The sequence below is a fragment of the Artibeus jamaicensis genome, unplaced genomic scaffold (genome assembly GCF_021234435.1).
Source record: "Artibeus jamaicensis isolate MK-2021 breed Jamaican fruit bat unplaced genomic scaffold, CSHL_Jam_final contig_466, whole genome shotgun sequence".
In the NCBI taxonomy this organism is placed as follows: Eukaryota; Metazoa; Chordata; class Mammalia; order Chiroptera; family Phyllostomidae; genus Artibeus; species Artibeus jamaicensis.
Window position 1 is genome coordinate 16,710,819 of NW_026521844.1, and position 16,296 is coordinate 16,727,114.

The 16,296-nt window shown below is 34.9% G+C and overlaps 1 long non-coding RNA gene across 1 annotated transcript in view; it reads right to left on the reverse strand.

The window, feature by feature from the left end:
* Positions 1–12,883: 12,883 nt before the first annotated feature.
* LOC128627739 (uncharacterized) overlaps positions 12,884–16,296 on the reverse strand; it is a 46,229-nt gene continuing 42,816 nt past the window's right edge. Inside the window, exon 3 of the long non-coding RNA XR_008392037.1 lies at positions 12,884–13,171. This is a non-coding gene — a long non-coding RNA (uncharacterized LOC128627739). The remainder of the gene's footprint in view (positions 13,172–16,296) is intronic.

Sequence of the window (16,296 nt, forward strand, 5' to 3'; positions counted from 1 at the left end):
TTGTGTATCTTTTTTCCATAACCAGGTTAAGGAAGTTTTCAGTCATTATTTCCTTAAATAGGTTCTCCATCCCTTGCTCTCTATCTTCTCCATCTTGTAGTTCTATGATACAGATGTTGTTACACTTCATGTTTTCCCAAAGGTCCCTTAAACTATTCTCATTTGTTTTAATTTTTTTCTTTCTGGTAATCTGATTGCTACCTTTTTGTTCATATCCTTGATTTGATCTTATTACTTCATTTAACCTACAATTTATTTTTTCTAGTGTATTCTTCATTTCAGATATTATATGCCTCATTCCTGACTGGTTCTTTTTTACAGATTTTGTGTTTTTTCCATGTTATTGAAGTACTCACTATGCTCGATGTAGTTCTCACTAAGTTCCTTGAGCATTGTTATAACCATTTTTTGAACTCTGTATCTGGTAAATTGTTTGCCTCCATTTTATTTAGTTTTCTTTCTGAAAATTTCTCCTGTTGTTTCATTTGGGGGATGTTTATCTGTCTCCAAAATTTGGCTACCTCTTTGTGTTTGTTTATAAGTACATATTAGTCAATCTGCAAGTCTCCCAGTATTAGTAGAGTGGCCTCCTATACTGGGTAGCCTGTGGGATCCATGTTGCAGTCCACATTATCACCTGAGCTGGGTGCTCCAGAAATGTCCCTTGTGGGAATTACATGAGCCCTCCTTACAAATTGTGAGACTTGTAAGAACACATTACAAACAACTGTATGCTAACAAATTAGGTAAGGTGAACAAAATGGATAAATTCTTAGAAGGAAGATCAGAACTTGCAAGACTAAATAAAGGAAGATCAGAAAATGTGAATAGACCAATTATAAATAATGGAATTCAAGCAGTAATAAAAAATAATCTAAACAAATAAAAGTACGGGACTGAATGGCTTCACAGTTGAATTTTATCAAACATTCAAAGAAGTACTAACACCATCTTCTTAAACTATTAAAAAAAAGTCAAGAGGGGGGAGGACTCCCAAGCTCATTATTCTAATTCTAAAACCAAATAATGACACTACAAAGAAAGAAAATTATAGGTCAATATCTATGATGAACAGAGATGCTAAAATTCTCAAGTAAATATTAACAAACCAGATCCAGTAATACATTAGAAAGGTTTATAACACAATTATGTGAGATTTATTCTGTGGATACAAGGTTTGTATGATATGCACAAAGCAATAAGTGTGATACATCAGATAAATAAAATGATGGATATAAATCACATGATTATGTCAACAGATAAAAAGTATTTGATAAAATCCAGCAGCCATTTATGATAAAAAATCTCAGCAAAATTGGAATAGGAGGTACTTACCTCAATATAATAAAGACCACACGTGACAAAACCAACAACCAAAATCATTCTCAGTGGGCTAAAACTGAAAATGTTTCCTTAAGATGACAAACAAAAGATAATTTTACCATTCTTGGTCAACATAATATGAGAGTTCTAATCATGACTATTATACAAGAAGAAATAAAAGACAACAAATTAGAAAGGAAGAAAGAAAACTCACTATTTGCAGATGACATGATACTGTACATAGAGAACCCTAAAGATTCCACCAAAAACTACTAGAACTGAAGCAAAAAGAATACAATAGGATCAAGATAGCCTATCAATATATGTTGTTGAGAAAATTGGACAGATATATGCCAAAAAATGAAACTAGATTACCATCTTACACCATACATAAGAATAAACTCAAAAGAAATGAACAACTTCAATGTAAGACACAAAACCATAAAAATCCTAGAAGAAAACACAGTCAGCAAAAAAGAAAACATCTCTTGTAGCAGTAAACTTTTGATATTAGGGCAAGAAAAACAAAAGAGAAAATTAACAGATGAGACTACATCAAGCTAAAAAGTTTTGGGACAGGAAACAATCAACAAAATGACAAGACAATCCAATGAATGGGAGAACATATTTGCCAAAGGGGTTAAGATCCAAAATTTATAAAGAATTTATACAACTCAACACTGAAAAAGCAAACAATATAATTTAAAATGGGGGAAATTTATAGAAGAAAACTTTTACAAAGAGATCATACAGATGGCCAATATACATTTGGAAAGATTCTTAATATTATTAATCATCAAAAAATGTGACTTACCAAAAGATGTGTAAACACTCAATTTAATATCATGCCAGGAAAACAAGTTTTTTAATTTAGAAAACTGATAAATAAAATGAAGGATTTAAATATTTATACAGCTTTTCCAATACAAACTACCACAAGGTAATCACCTAGTAAACTTTAAAAAAATTTCCATAAAACTTTCATGTAATAAAATAAGAAATGACTATTGAATTACAATATTACCATTTTGTAACCACTAATAAAATAATATTTATGGACATCAGTGGCTGTTCACATTGCAGTAAAGAGTAACAACCAGAAATTATGAGCATCTTAATAGAAGTGCAAGTAATATCTGTAGTGTTCTTGACCTCAAGGAAGGAAGGAAAGAAAAAGAGAAAGAAAGAAGAAGAAAGAAAAAAAGAAAGAAAGAAAGAAAAAAAGAAAGAAAGAAAGAGAAAGAGAGAGAGAAAGATCAAACTTAAATGTGATTAAGAGTCCAGATCTAATTACTAAAAGACAGGAAATAAAAGGAACAGAGGAATATAAAACTGCGCCACAGGAATGAAATCAGCAAACTCCTCTCTGGGAGATATCACAGGACCAGCAAAGGACCTAGAAGCTGGGTTCTTCAACAAAGGCATAGGAAGGGAATAAAAAGCAAGAAGAAGCAAGAATTTGTAGAACAAAAATATTTAAGAGACATATCCACTGGTTAAATTATATGGATCTTATTGAGATTCAGATTTGAATAATCCATTAAAAAGTATGAGAAAAGCAGAAAAAAATAAAACATCTATTAGCTATTTGCTGACACTCAGAGATTGTTGCTAATTATTCAAAGTGGGGTAATGGTATTATAGTTATGTTTTTAAAAAAGACATTATCTCTTAGAGATATACAGTGAAACGTACATGTATAAGTAACACAACATCTAAAAATTTCCTTTAGGATAATTTAGGGGGTTATTTGTAGAAAGAAGAGGCAGGATGTCTGTGACATGCTTGTCCATGAGTTGACAATTATTGAAGTTGCACATTGGATACATACACATAGAGATTTATTATACTATTTTCTCTATTTTTTGTAATATGCTTAATTTTTTTCTTGTTAAACCACTTTTCAAAATAAAAAACGTAAATTAAAATCACAAGTAGATGTCATCTCTCACCTGACAGAATGGCTATCATTAATAAATCAATAAACAACAAATGCTGGAAAGGATGTAGAGAAAATAAAACACTTGTGCACTTTTGGTGGGAATTCAGATTGGTGCAGCCACTGTGGAAAACAGTATGGACGTTCCTTGATAAATTAAAAATGGAAACTGGCTTGTGTGGCTCAGTGGATTGAGTTCTGGCTTGTGAACCTAAGGGTTGCCTATTCAATTCTAAGTCAAGGCACATGTGTACGTTCAGGTAGGCCCCCAGTAGGGGGTGTACTAGAGGCAACCACACATTGATGTTTCTCTCTCTCTCCCCCTCTCTCTAGCAATCAACAAATAAAATTTTTTTGAAAAAATATAAATGGAACTAGTTTGTGACCAAGCAATGCCACCTATGGGAATATATCTGAATAAACACAAAATGCTAATTTGAAAGAATACATGAACCCCTGTGTTCATTGCAGCATTATCCTCAGGGCTACTCCCTATGGTCTCTTCAGAGTATACTTGGATTTAGTACATGGCAACTTGGAGCTCCTCAAGAAAGCTAACAGTCTGATGAGACAAAACTCAATACTGCCATAGTGTTAAATCTTCCATGCTCTACTGATTCAAGCAGTCACAGGCTAGCTCATATTCAACGGGACATGAGCACAGGCCTGCCTTTCAATAGAAGGAGTGTCAAAGATTCTACATACACCATTAATCTGCAAGGAGGTTAAATCACATGCAGCACTTTACCCTGTTTTAAAAATTTTAGATTAGAAATCCTGCCTGCTTATTGTCATTCTATATGTCCCATAGGTAATCTGGGACAAAATATAGTCCTTTTCATTAGAAATAAAGTAAAACTAAATTGTATAGAGATGTTAACCCAAGTCCACAAATTCTAGTTTTGGAGGTAACCGTAGAAGGAATTTCTCTGTTCATTTATAATCACAATGATGAAAATAAATGGTTTTCAATACTTAGTGAGACCTGTCTGGTCTCAAGTCCAGAAATTTTACATCAGAGAATCCCATCATATTTAGTTCTGAAACCAGAGGTGATGATTTTTTGGATTTCACAAAATAAGAAATAAGCTGATAGTAAACCATTTTAATTAACCTATCTGCTTTTTTAGTGTCCTTATCTTTCTTCTCATTGAGATAAAAATGATTGCAGTAAGGACTGTGCCAAAGACAGAAGGCAAAGCTAATCTTGCAGATCTTACAAGTGGGACCCCCTGACATTTAGAAGCAGAAACGAGCAAAGGAAACCAAGAAAGTGTGACCTGCCTGACTCAGACAGGAGCCGCATGATTTGGGCTAATGGAAAATAAGCAAGAAAAATTAGTTTTGAGGACAAAAAAGTCAAAGTTCATAATATTTAAGAAAAATTTAGTGAGATTGTGTGTATTGAATTTTTGAACACTGATGTTTTGCCAACCTTTACAAGAACAGTTTAAACATAGTGGTGAGGCAGGGAGCCTCACTGGGACGGTTTGAGGAGTGAACAAAAATGGGAGAAGAGGATCAGAAGGGAGCAATTATTGAAGGTTTCCCTGGGGAGAGCTGAGAAAGAGGTTTGGAGTTGAGGAGCATGAGAGGCAGATAGGATTTTTGAATTATTAAAAAAACTTAAAAATATAAACAAAACCCTACACCTATAAATAATATATTTGGATGAAGGGACAAATAGTACTTCTAAAAATATTAGTTGTCAATATTTTCATAAGAAATATGTTCTATAGGAAGTTAAGTTTCTAAAAAATCAAGAGATACATACCTGCCACTCCTCTGCATGACCCTATTATCCTCAAACTGACTTTATTCTCTTCATTATTTCCTGCTTTCTCGGCAGTTTTCAACTCCTGGGTTAGAATTCTGGTTTCACGGCAGTGACAGTCTGGAATCCATTTTATATCAGAGCTAGGCACACGTATATGCACATATATCTAAAATGTGTGTTACAAGACCATCTATAGTTTTAGGTATATAACAAATTTTGGTAGTTTACTTTTAGTCCCACATTTGTAATCATACTAAGTCATTATTTCCCTTCTCTCACTCTCATTGCCTCGTGAGCATGCACAGAGGATTGGCTTTCATTTTACAGAAGCAATGTGCTCTTCTGAATAATCGAGAGTATAATTGTGCACTGACAATCTGGGCATTTTAAAGTCTGTAGGTATAGGATATGAACATGTGGGCGTTAAAACATTAAGTCACCCTCTCCTGGGTACTTCTGAGTTCTTGCTTACTGTCTTTAGTTATATCTGTTATCATCTCTGCAATCTCACCCTTGTCCAATAAACGTTAGGGCACGGCAATTTTATAAAATAAAATGTATTTGTTATATGGTTTTTCTAATACTTCAAACCAGATTATAGTTTAAAGGGGGAACTAGAAGACTTGTTTTCAACCTATGTCATTCATGTTTACAGATGCTGAAAGAGAAGCATCAGACAGATCATAGATTTTTGACTATGAAAGAGGAACCAATCTATGCTCCTTCCCCCCAAATGGACAAAGTGTGTGAGTGGTGAATACAGACATGACACGTGCTATCACATTTTAAGACTTATAATTGTTAGTAACTTATTCTGTCTTATGCAACTAAAGATTTTTCTAATAATATGCTGCCAGTTTAGTTGTAGAATGATTTTGAGACCACTTGCCTAGACACATATAGAATGGAATTAAATATTGCAAATGTAAACTTCAGGAGCTCTTAAGAAGCCCTAAATTTTATTTTATAATTTTTCAAACTGAAAATAATTGCCCTGGCTGGTATAGCTCAGTGGATTGAGTGCCAGCCTACAAACCAAAAGATCATAGTTCAATTCCCAGTCAGGGCATATGCCTCGGTTGCAGGCCAGTTCCCAGCAGGGAACACACAAGAGGCAACCATACATTGATATTTCTCTCCCTTCCCCTCCCCTCTAAAGATAAATAAATAAAATCTTTAAAAAAAGAAAAAGAAAAGAAAGCAGGCACATAAACATATTATTATGGTAACAAATCATTTACACTTGAGAAATGCACATGGGAGATGAATGAGTAATAAAGCTTTATGAAGCTGGCATTGCTGAATGTCTACTGGAGGAAAGGTCAGTAATAGAATTCACAAAATTATTAAAATATACATAACAATTTCACATAGCTGTCAACAGCTATTAGATTAGTCTTTCCTAAGGTATTGATGCTTCTTAGAAATATTTAAACTTAATATATTAACTTATTTTGTTAAAAAGAATTAACAATACAATAGCTTGTTAAAAGGGATTTAACAAGCTTGGAAATATATAAACTTAATATATTACCTTTTTAATTAAAAGGGGTTAACAATACAATAACTTGCCAAATTAAAGACTTAGCTACAGGCATGAATTGAAACAGTACCTTATCTGCAGAATTGTAACTTTGCCTTAGCAATAGATGAATCCACAGTAATAGGTAGACTAGTTTTAAAATTTGTACCTGCCACTATGAGCTTGACAGCATATCAGTATGTAAATGTTTTCTGCTAATTTTAAAAATAAATATGGCTATGTTGATGTATAAAATATATTATTAGTTTTTCTTTTAAAAATAATTTTAATTTTTCATTTTGAGTTGATATACAATGTTATATTAGTTTTAGGTGTACAACCAAGTTATTACACAGTTATATACTTATTAAGTGATCAGCTCAATAATCTAGTACCCATCTGACACCATATGTAGTTATAACAATGTTACTGACTATATTCCCTATGCTGTAATTTGCATCTCCATGACTATTTTGTAACTGCCAATTTGTATTTCTTATTTCCTCCATTTTTTTCACCCATTCCTCCAGCCCCCTCCCATCTAGCAACTGTCAAAATGTTCTAAGTGTTTCTGTTCTGTTAGTTTGCTTTATTTTGTTCTTTAGATTCCAGGTATAAGTGCAATCATATGATATTTTTCTATCCCTTTCAATTTATTTCATGCACTAGGTCCATTGATATTGTTTCAGATGGCAAGATTTTATTCTTTTTTATGGGTGAGTTGTATTCCATTGCATATATGTCCCACTTGTGCTTTATCCAGTCATTGCTTGATGGACACCTGCTTTGCTTTTACTACTCGGCTACTGTAAAGTAATACTGCAAAGAATATATGGATGTGTGGCAGACCCTGGCCAGGAGAGTCCACCTGTTGTGGCTGATGGTGAGAATGAATGCACAGGCAACAACAATCCTATGTGGAAAAAGGGAACAGCACGACTAACTCTCTCAAGGGGAGAGTCGCCTATGGTGCCTGGGCAACTCCCTCAAGAGGGGAGCGCCCTGACCCTTGCCTAGACAGGCTTTACTGTTTTCCTGGGGTCTTACATCAGAGAAAGATTTATTATCTATTATATAGAATATTATTGTCTACATTTTATGTACTATCAAGAAATGAAAATAACATGCAGAAGGGAATGGCGATGAGTTGATTAGCTCTGTCCTTGGGAAAACTCATAAAGGCTTTGGATATTACCTTGAAGATAGACAATACACATTTGCTGTTTTAGACCAGGGTGATGGAGTTTTAGCAAGAGCAAGCCATAACAGTCTGTATGCATTTTCTAGGCCTGATTCCCACAGGCGAACTCAGTTTGAAGGTCTGGCTCCCTGCCCACCACCTCACTTCTATAGGTTTTCTATACAGAGCTGAGTCACATTTGCCAGGCCAAAACAAACTGGTCCCCTACATGGATGCATAAGACTTTTTCAATGTATTGTTTTGAATTTCTTCAGGTAGATAACCAGAAATGTAATTGCTGGGTCCTTTTTTGTCTCTGTTTTACAGTCTATTTTGTCTGTTATAAATATTGCTATCATTTTTTTGTTTGTTTGTTTCCATTATCAGGAAATATATTTTTCTATCCCTTTACTTTCAGTCTGTGTGTGTCTTAAGTTTTAAATTATTTGCTCTTCTTTTCCTCCTTCCAGCACCCATTGATACAAATGTTATGATGCTTGTAGTTGTACCAGAGGCTCCTTACAGTAGTTTTATTTTTTGGATTTCTTTTCCTTCTTGCTGCTCTCATTGGGTGTTTTCTGCTTCCTTATCTTCTAAATCAGTGATTTTACCATCTGTTCCATCTACTCTGCTTTTGATTCTATGTAAGATATTTCTCATTTCAGTTACTGTATTCTTCATTTCTGACTGGTTGTTTTTTATATTTTTACCTCCATTTTTATGTTTTTTATATCTTTGTGGAAGTTCTCACTGAGTTCCTCTACTCTTCTCCTAAGTTCATGGAGTATACTTCAAACCAGTGTTTTGAATTTTGCATCTTGTAGATTGCTTATCTCTATTCTGTTTAGCTTTTTTTTCCTGAAGTTTTGTTCTGTTCTTTTTTGGGGACATGTTTCTTTTTCTTCTCACTCTGCCTGCCTCCCTGTGTTTGTTTCTATGTATTAGATAAAGCTGCTATATTTGTTGGTCTTTATAGAGTTGCCTTAGCTAGTAGATATCTTGTAAGGCTCAGTGGTGCAGTTTTCACGATCACTTGAGTTGGATGATCTAGGTATATGTGCCTGTAGGCTGTTGTAGCCTTCAGTATGGATGCTGCATCAATAGGAGGAATTTTTCCCCAGGCCCATATGCTAGAAGAATCAGCTATGTCCACTGTGAAGGATCTGCTATGCAGGCGCCAATCCCATGGAGGAAGTGTTATTACAGAAGACCTCTGGAGCCTACTGTGTCTGCCCCTTGAGTGTGTCACTTGTGGATGTTTTTTGGCATGGTCTGAAGCTTTCCACTGTGTATGCTGACTCTGAGGCCTTCCAAGGGATGTGGGATAAGGTCAACTACCACCTGTGCTCTGCCCAGGGCCATTTGGCAGAAGCTACAGGGTGATCTGAAGATGGTTACTATCTGTGCTAGGCTGAAAGGTGGCCAGGGGAGGCCAATCTGCAAACCAATGCTGGTGCTACTAGTGTTAGTCTTTTGGGCCACTTGGCAAGAGGAACATGGCACCATAAGGCCAGATGTTGCTTGTTTAAAATATTTTAAGAAAGCCTGAAGCATGAGGCAACACTGCACATTTGTAGGAAAAGCTGCTGGAAATAGCTTGAGTGGGACCAAAATTTGGGTGGGGCAGTGTCTCAGGGAGTCATCAAGGTAGAATGAGCAGCATCAGCCAGGTTGGTGTAGAGTCATATATGGTGCTTGCCTGCTGGCTCTGTGGTGGAGGGCTCAGCAAAGAAACACTGGTCTCTACCCACTTCTTTCGAGGAGAAAGCCATCCCTCCAGTCCTTGCTTAAAGCCAGTCAATTCAATTCCTTCCTCTCCATCCCTGATGTGACTGTTGATCTTCTGCTTCAGTGGTGGAGATCAGAAAAATTGAGTCTGAGTAAGTACATGCAATGGCCCTTTAAGAGGAACTCCTGGGAGTCTAGAAGCTCATCACTTCACTCAGCCACAATCCCTACTGATTTTCACAACCAGAAGCTATGAGCACTTCTGTTTTTGGCACTGAAACTCTATACTGGGTATCTGGTATGTGGGTGGAATCCCTTGCTCACCTTTGCAGATGAGATAACATTCCTGATTTTCAACTGCCACTGGTTGGTGTAAGATTAGCTTGTTCTGCATCTCTGTCCCTCCTACTAATCTCAATGTGTCTTCTTTTTATATCTTTAGTTATAGGAATTATCTTCAGCTGGATTTCAGGCAGTTCTCAGTGATGGTTGTACCTTAGTTTAGCAATAATTTTGATGTGGCTGTGGGAGGATGTGAATACTGTGTTTACCTATGCTGCCATCTTCACCTGAAATCCGGATTCTTCTAATAATTTAGACTGATGTGAGAATTTGTAAGAGTCATCCAACTCAGAAACATTTTTGCAATAATAGAAAAATAACTGAAATACTAATCTACTATGCCTGGAAAGATTGTAAAATTAAAAAAAATAGATATTCAAGAAACTAAAAAGAAGCAAATCTGTAGCTAGTTAGACTATATGAGGCAAGTGAAAATATTCAAAATATAAAAAGTAAAAACTTAGAGAAGAAAAAAGAAGAATCTACTACATAGAATTTCACAACACTCAGCAAGGAGAGTAACATTTTATCACTTAACCTTGGCTAAAGAACAATCCTAAATCCATATTCCTGAAATTCTTTATTATTGAATAATTATACACTTGGAATGCAGCACTAAAAACTTATTCAAAAAATTACTTATAGTTGACACCTTTTAGTTTTAACCAACTAAGAATCATAGAAGAAAAGTTAGATGTTACTTAAGTTTTCCTTGAACTTCTATTACTTATTACCTTCAAAACACCTATAAGTTTTATGAAGCACTATTTATATTCTCTTTGGAGGAACAACATCATTGACATGGCAAGTATTAGGACATATTTTAGAGGTTTTTTTTCTAGAGTAAAGAAGACTTGATACTAGGCTGTCAAGTTAATTTTCTCTCCGTGCTCACATATAACCCTGTTAAAATAGTGATTGTGACTGTCAGCTTGGGTATTATCAGGAGTGGTTTCCAGTTGCTATGTTGTTGATTTTCAAAGTAATGGTCAATATTAATAAACAAAATATAATAAAAGATTATTATGTTCAGTCATGTTTCCTGGTAGATCATTGAGGCCTATACTCTGAGCTGTGTAGAATTACTCACACAGTGGATGCAGAATGAAGAGTGAGACCATGGACTGTGCTTGGAAATTCGTCAACATACCAAATTCCCAGGAGTAACAGGCAGAGTTTTATTTTCATTTTTTAACTTAAATATGACTTGAATATTAGAGGATAGGGAATTACCAAATTTAAAAATGGCTTCAAGGTGAATTTCAGGACAGAAGCAATTTACTTATGCTAATGTCAGCTAACATATACATAAGCAGTTTCAAATGACTTTCAACACTTATTACCATAATGCTATCTTTAGGCATTGATGCTGCTTAACAATTTAAACTTAATATATTAATTTTTTGTTAAAAGTGATTAATGTGTAAATATTCAATGCAACTCATATCTATATTATTTTATGTAACATAAATATCTTTTATATCACTGTCAACTTTTCCATTTTCTTTTTCTAATCTTGTATCTTCATTGTCACCACAACACCTGCTTCTGAAATAAACCTGATTTGGGAGGTTTTTTTTCCCAAAATAGAGAAATCTGAAAACACTACTATAAACCTATCTGCCTTAATTTATGTACTGCATGTTCCCTCTTCCACTGAATGAATGTTTAATTTGAGTAAATAACTTATTTTCCTAATTCCAAATTTTCTTTAAATTAATTGGGATTATTTGATGGAATAAATTAAGATATCTTTCTTCAAATAGAAACAGGAAACTGTTCAAATTCAAATTAAATCCAGGATTTTGTTCAGTGTAAGGTAGCAATGTTTGCTGAATTTTTGATGAATGTATCTTAATCATTAACACTGGTAGAAATTGGGTGATTTGTTTATAGAAATTCTCTGTACTATTACAAAAGAAAGCATTTGAAAAATAAGTGTGTAAGGAATAAAATTAAGGTTTCTTGTTATAAAAAAATTTCTACATGGACCTATAAGCATGACTGATAATTAAAAATTGCTATCAAAGATATTTATTGCTAATTTCCACATGTACATTGTCTGTTTCTCATGATGTGTGGTGGTTCAATACTAACCGAGAAATCTTAGAATTTTTTGAGAATTGACAGGTTATAAAGCAAATGGGTATAATATTATAAAAAGCAGTTTATATAGCACTTATGAAACTGAAAAATGGCCCTGGATGGTGTAGCTCAGTGGATTGAGTACTGGCCTGTGAACCAAAGGATCACCAGTTTGATTCCTAGTCAGGGCATGTGCCTGGGATGTGGGCCAGGTCCCTAGTAGGGGACATGTGAGAGGCAACCACACATTGATGTTTCTCTCCCTCTCTTTCTTCCTTCCTTCCCCCCTCTCTAAAAATATGTGTACAAAAAAGACATCTGTAATTATGATTTGTTGCACAATTTTTAGTTATGAAAATATAAAGTCTAACAGTAGTTGACACAAAGTCTATCAAAGTCTATTAATAATCAGCAAGTGTTGAACATCAATTAAATTTTAAAGTTTCCTGACATAAAATTTACCACTTAATATCTTCAGAACTTTTGTTGGAAATTAATTGGGAAAAGATGAATTTTTTGAAGCTAGGTATAAATAATTTAAAATCACTTTCATAATCTAAGAGAATATTGTTTAAAGTTATACAAAATAAATATACCTAAATAATTATTAAAAAATCCTTAGCATAATCTCTAGTACATAATTTATCATAATATATAGCTCATCTTATATTCTGAAGTGGGTATGTTTACTAAGATAAAATCAAAGATTACAGGTAACTAGTAAATAAAACCACAGATTATAGGTAACTAGTTTTAGGTAATTATAGGTAATGAGTCTATTACCTAAACTCATTACCTTGAAGGATATTTCTGCTATTTGCATATTTAAAGATATACATTTTCTATGTGAGATTAACAAAACAAATATGCACATTTTTATTTGAAAATAATTGCTTAGCCATGCAAACTTTACAGTTTAAATCTTTTTAGTAAAGGTTTGTGTGGAAAAGACTACCCCAAACAAGGGGAAATAGCTTACATGTGGTGACAGAATATCAATCATTATGAAAGTTCTTGAATAATTCTTTTATGTTTCATACATATACAGTTGTATGTGCATAGATTTACAGTATATGAAGAACTATTCTAATCATTTCTTATTATTTAAAATAAGTGAAATGAATAAGAAATAAAGAATATTTAAATATGGAATGGATCTTAGTTTCTTGATCAGTTAACAATTGCAGAGTAGAAGAGGCAACAAAGGACTGCTTACATTCTTGAGTGTTCGTTGGAACTCGGAATTAAATTTCAGGTGTTTGTTTCCACCACCATCTAAAAGAGAGATTAACCAGGTTCCGTCAAACCACAGAAGCCTCCACTTCTTATTTACATATGAATTTTATCATCTGTTACCCAAGGCTATGTCACAGAAGCAGGCACTTTTTCCTATGGACTCTGCATTTATCCTAGAACAATCCCTTCTCTCAGCTTCTTCCACCCCATTTATCTGAGGCCAATGTAAATTCTTTCAAAACAATTTTCTATACCTACTTGATGTATAAAAACACTCGCCAACTAAGAGACAATGGACGTGCTTGCCTTTTCCACCTGACAGTGCTGATGGTGGTTCAGAGTCCATGCCTACCAAGCTGTGTTCATATGTTCGTTTGTTTTTGCTAACAATGTCCCAATAAAAATTTTATTTTCAAAGGATTTTTAGTCACGGAACTTAAAAGTTTGTTTAAGACTAGTTTCTGGACTTCTGCCAAGATGAAGGTGTAGGTAGAATCAGGATGCTTACAGAACTGGTTGATTTTAGTCACAAATTAGAGGAACATATGAAGGATAAACTAATTGAAATGAAGAGAAATGCACAGGAAACCAATAGTAATGGAAAGGAAACTGGGACTCAAATCAAAGGAGTGGACCAGAAAGAGGAAAAATATGACCAAACAGAAAAGGATGAAGAAACAAGAATTCAAAAAAAGGAGGAGAGGCTTAGGAACCTTCAGGACATCTTTAAATGCTCCAACATCTGAAATACAGGGCTACCAGAAGGGGAAGAGGAATAGTCACGAGTGGAAACCTTATCTGAACAAATAATAAAGGAGAACTTCCCCAATCTGGCAAAGGCAATAGACTTCCAGGAAATCCAGGAAGCTCAGAGAGTCCCAAAGAAGTTGGACCCAAGAAGGAGCACACCAAGGCACATCATAATTACATTAGCCAAGATTAAAATGAAGGAGAGAATCCTAGAAGCAGCAAGAAATAAGGGGACAGTCACCTACTAAGAAGTTCCCATCAGACTGTCAACAGATTTCTCAGAAGAGACCTTACAGGCAAGAAGGGGCTGGAAAGAGGTATTCCAAGTCATGAAAACCAAAGACCTACATCCAAGATTGCTCTATCCAGCAAAGCTTTCATTTAGAATGGAAGGACAGATAAAGTGCTTCCGATAAGATCGATAAAGATCTCCGATAAGATCAAATTCAAAGAGTTCATCATCACCAAGCCCTTATTATATGAAATGTTAAAGGGACTTATCTAAGGAAAAGAAGATAAAAAGAGGAACAGTGAAAGGACAGCAAACTCACAGTTATGAAGAACCACACCTAAAACAAAAGCAAACTAAGAGGACAGCTAGATCAGGAGCAGAACCATAGAAATGAAGATCTCATGGAGGGTTAGCAACAGAGGAATGGGAGAAGGAGAAGGGTGGATAAGGTACAGAAAATAAGTAGCATAGATGGTAGGTAGAAAATAGATAGGGGAGGGTAAGAATAGTAGGGGAAATATAGAATCTAAAGAACTTGAGAGACATGGTCATAAACTAAAGGGGGGAATGGTGGGGGCAGGGGTGTGCAGGGTGGAGGGGAATGAAGGGGGGAAATAGAACAACTGTAATGGCAAAATCAATAAAATATATTTTAAAAAAGACTATTTTTAGACTTTTCAAAGTATATTATGTTATTTTAACTTTTTATTCCAAATGAATTAAATTTTAGTCACATATCATCCTTTTCTTGAACATTTATAATTGAGATCATTTGTAAAACCTTGACAATTCATTGTCATTAAACCTTTACTTTCTGTTGCTTAACCTTTAAAGCAAAAAACTTATGCCCTGACCAGTGAGGCTCAGTTGAGTGGGTGTTGTCTCACAAAGCAAAAACTTGCTGGTTCTACGCCTGCTCATGCTTCATTAGCAAATTCTGTCTCCCATCACAGGGTGTAGAAGAGGCTATCAACTGATGCTTCTCCCATTGATGCTTTTCTCCCTTCTTTCTTAAACAAATAAAATCTTAAAAAAGGGTTTTATTGAGGCCAAATTACTTTTATCACACCTTTGGACCTAAAAGTATTTGCCTACTTTTTTAAATGTTTATATATGCTATGTTTTACTTTGTGTTTTGAATTTAAATAAAACATTAAAGCAAAGTAAAGATGATGAAAAACAGCTTTACACCAATGTGATATCTCTTATGGGCCTAATAAAAATAAAAAATTAGATTTATGATTTTAAGAACTTACTGAAAAAATCAATACATTTAGTTTTGACTTAAATGTGAAGCTTTTAAGAATTCATTGTTTTTTCTCTTTCGGTTCTTCTCTTTGCAATTGAGTAGGGGATATTGCAGAAGGCCACTGGCAAGAAAGCTACAGGACTGGATTCTGCTTCAAACCAGAGTAGCAGCACACTGCTCTGCCCTCAGCTAATTAGAACACAGTGTCAGCAGTGCCGTGGAACACAGAAGAGATGCACTCAGGCTCAGAGAAAGTCTGTAAAATTGCATGTGCACAGGAGCTCTTGAGATTGTCCTTTTGGTGACTTATGCTCATTGTAATAATAAAAACACACTCCTGAGAAGAGATTTAAAATGCTAATGACACATGCATTTGATATTGGAGCATGTAGCCAGCTCACTCAAAGAGAGACCTGGAAGGTCAACCACAAAGCTGGACTCCCCCTGAGGTATTTACATGGCCTCAGCAGAGGCCAGGGAGCCAGATTCACTTTGAGTGTGTGCTGCTTTGATGGATAAAGTTTTGGTCTCCTCCCTCTAAAGCTTAATAAGCATTTTCTGTTCTAACACTTGTCTCTTCTGATTTCCGTCTGGGGAAAGCCAAGAACCCACCCTTTAGTCTGTGATAGTATTGCTCTTCTTGCTCTCTTCCACTTATCAGATTATATACTTATTTTCAAGGCAAGAGATACTGGAGACTTTTGGTGGTACCTTGGTTTGAATTGCTGATTTACTCTAACTATTCAGAGGATCCTTGCAAGCTGCCTTTGAATCTCTCTAAACCACTTGTCAGCAATTTTCCACAGGGTTGTGGGCTCAACAGACTTATAATATTGTGCTCATTTACACACTTCATTTCCTTCTAGGAATTTCAAATTTTCTGTAAGTTGCTAGCATTATGTGTCCCCTTGTTCTTGTATTATGAGCTGCATA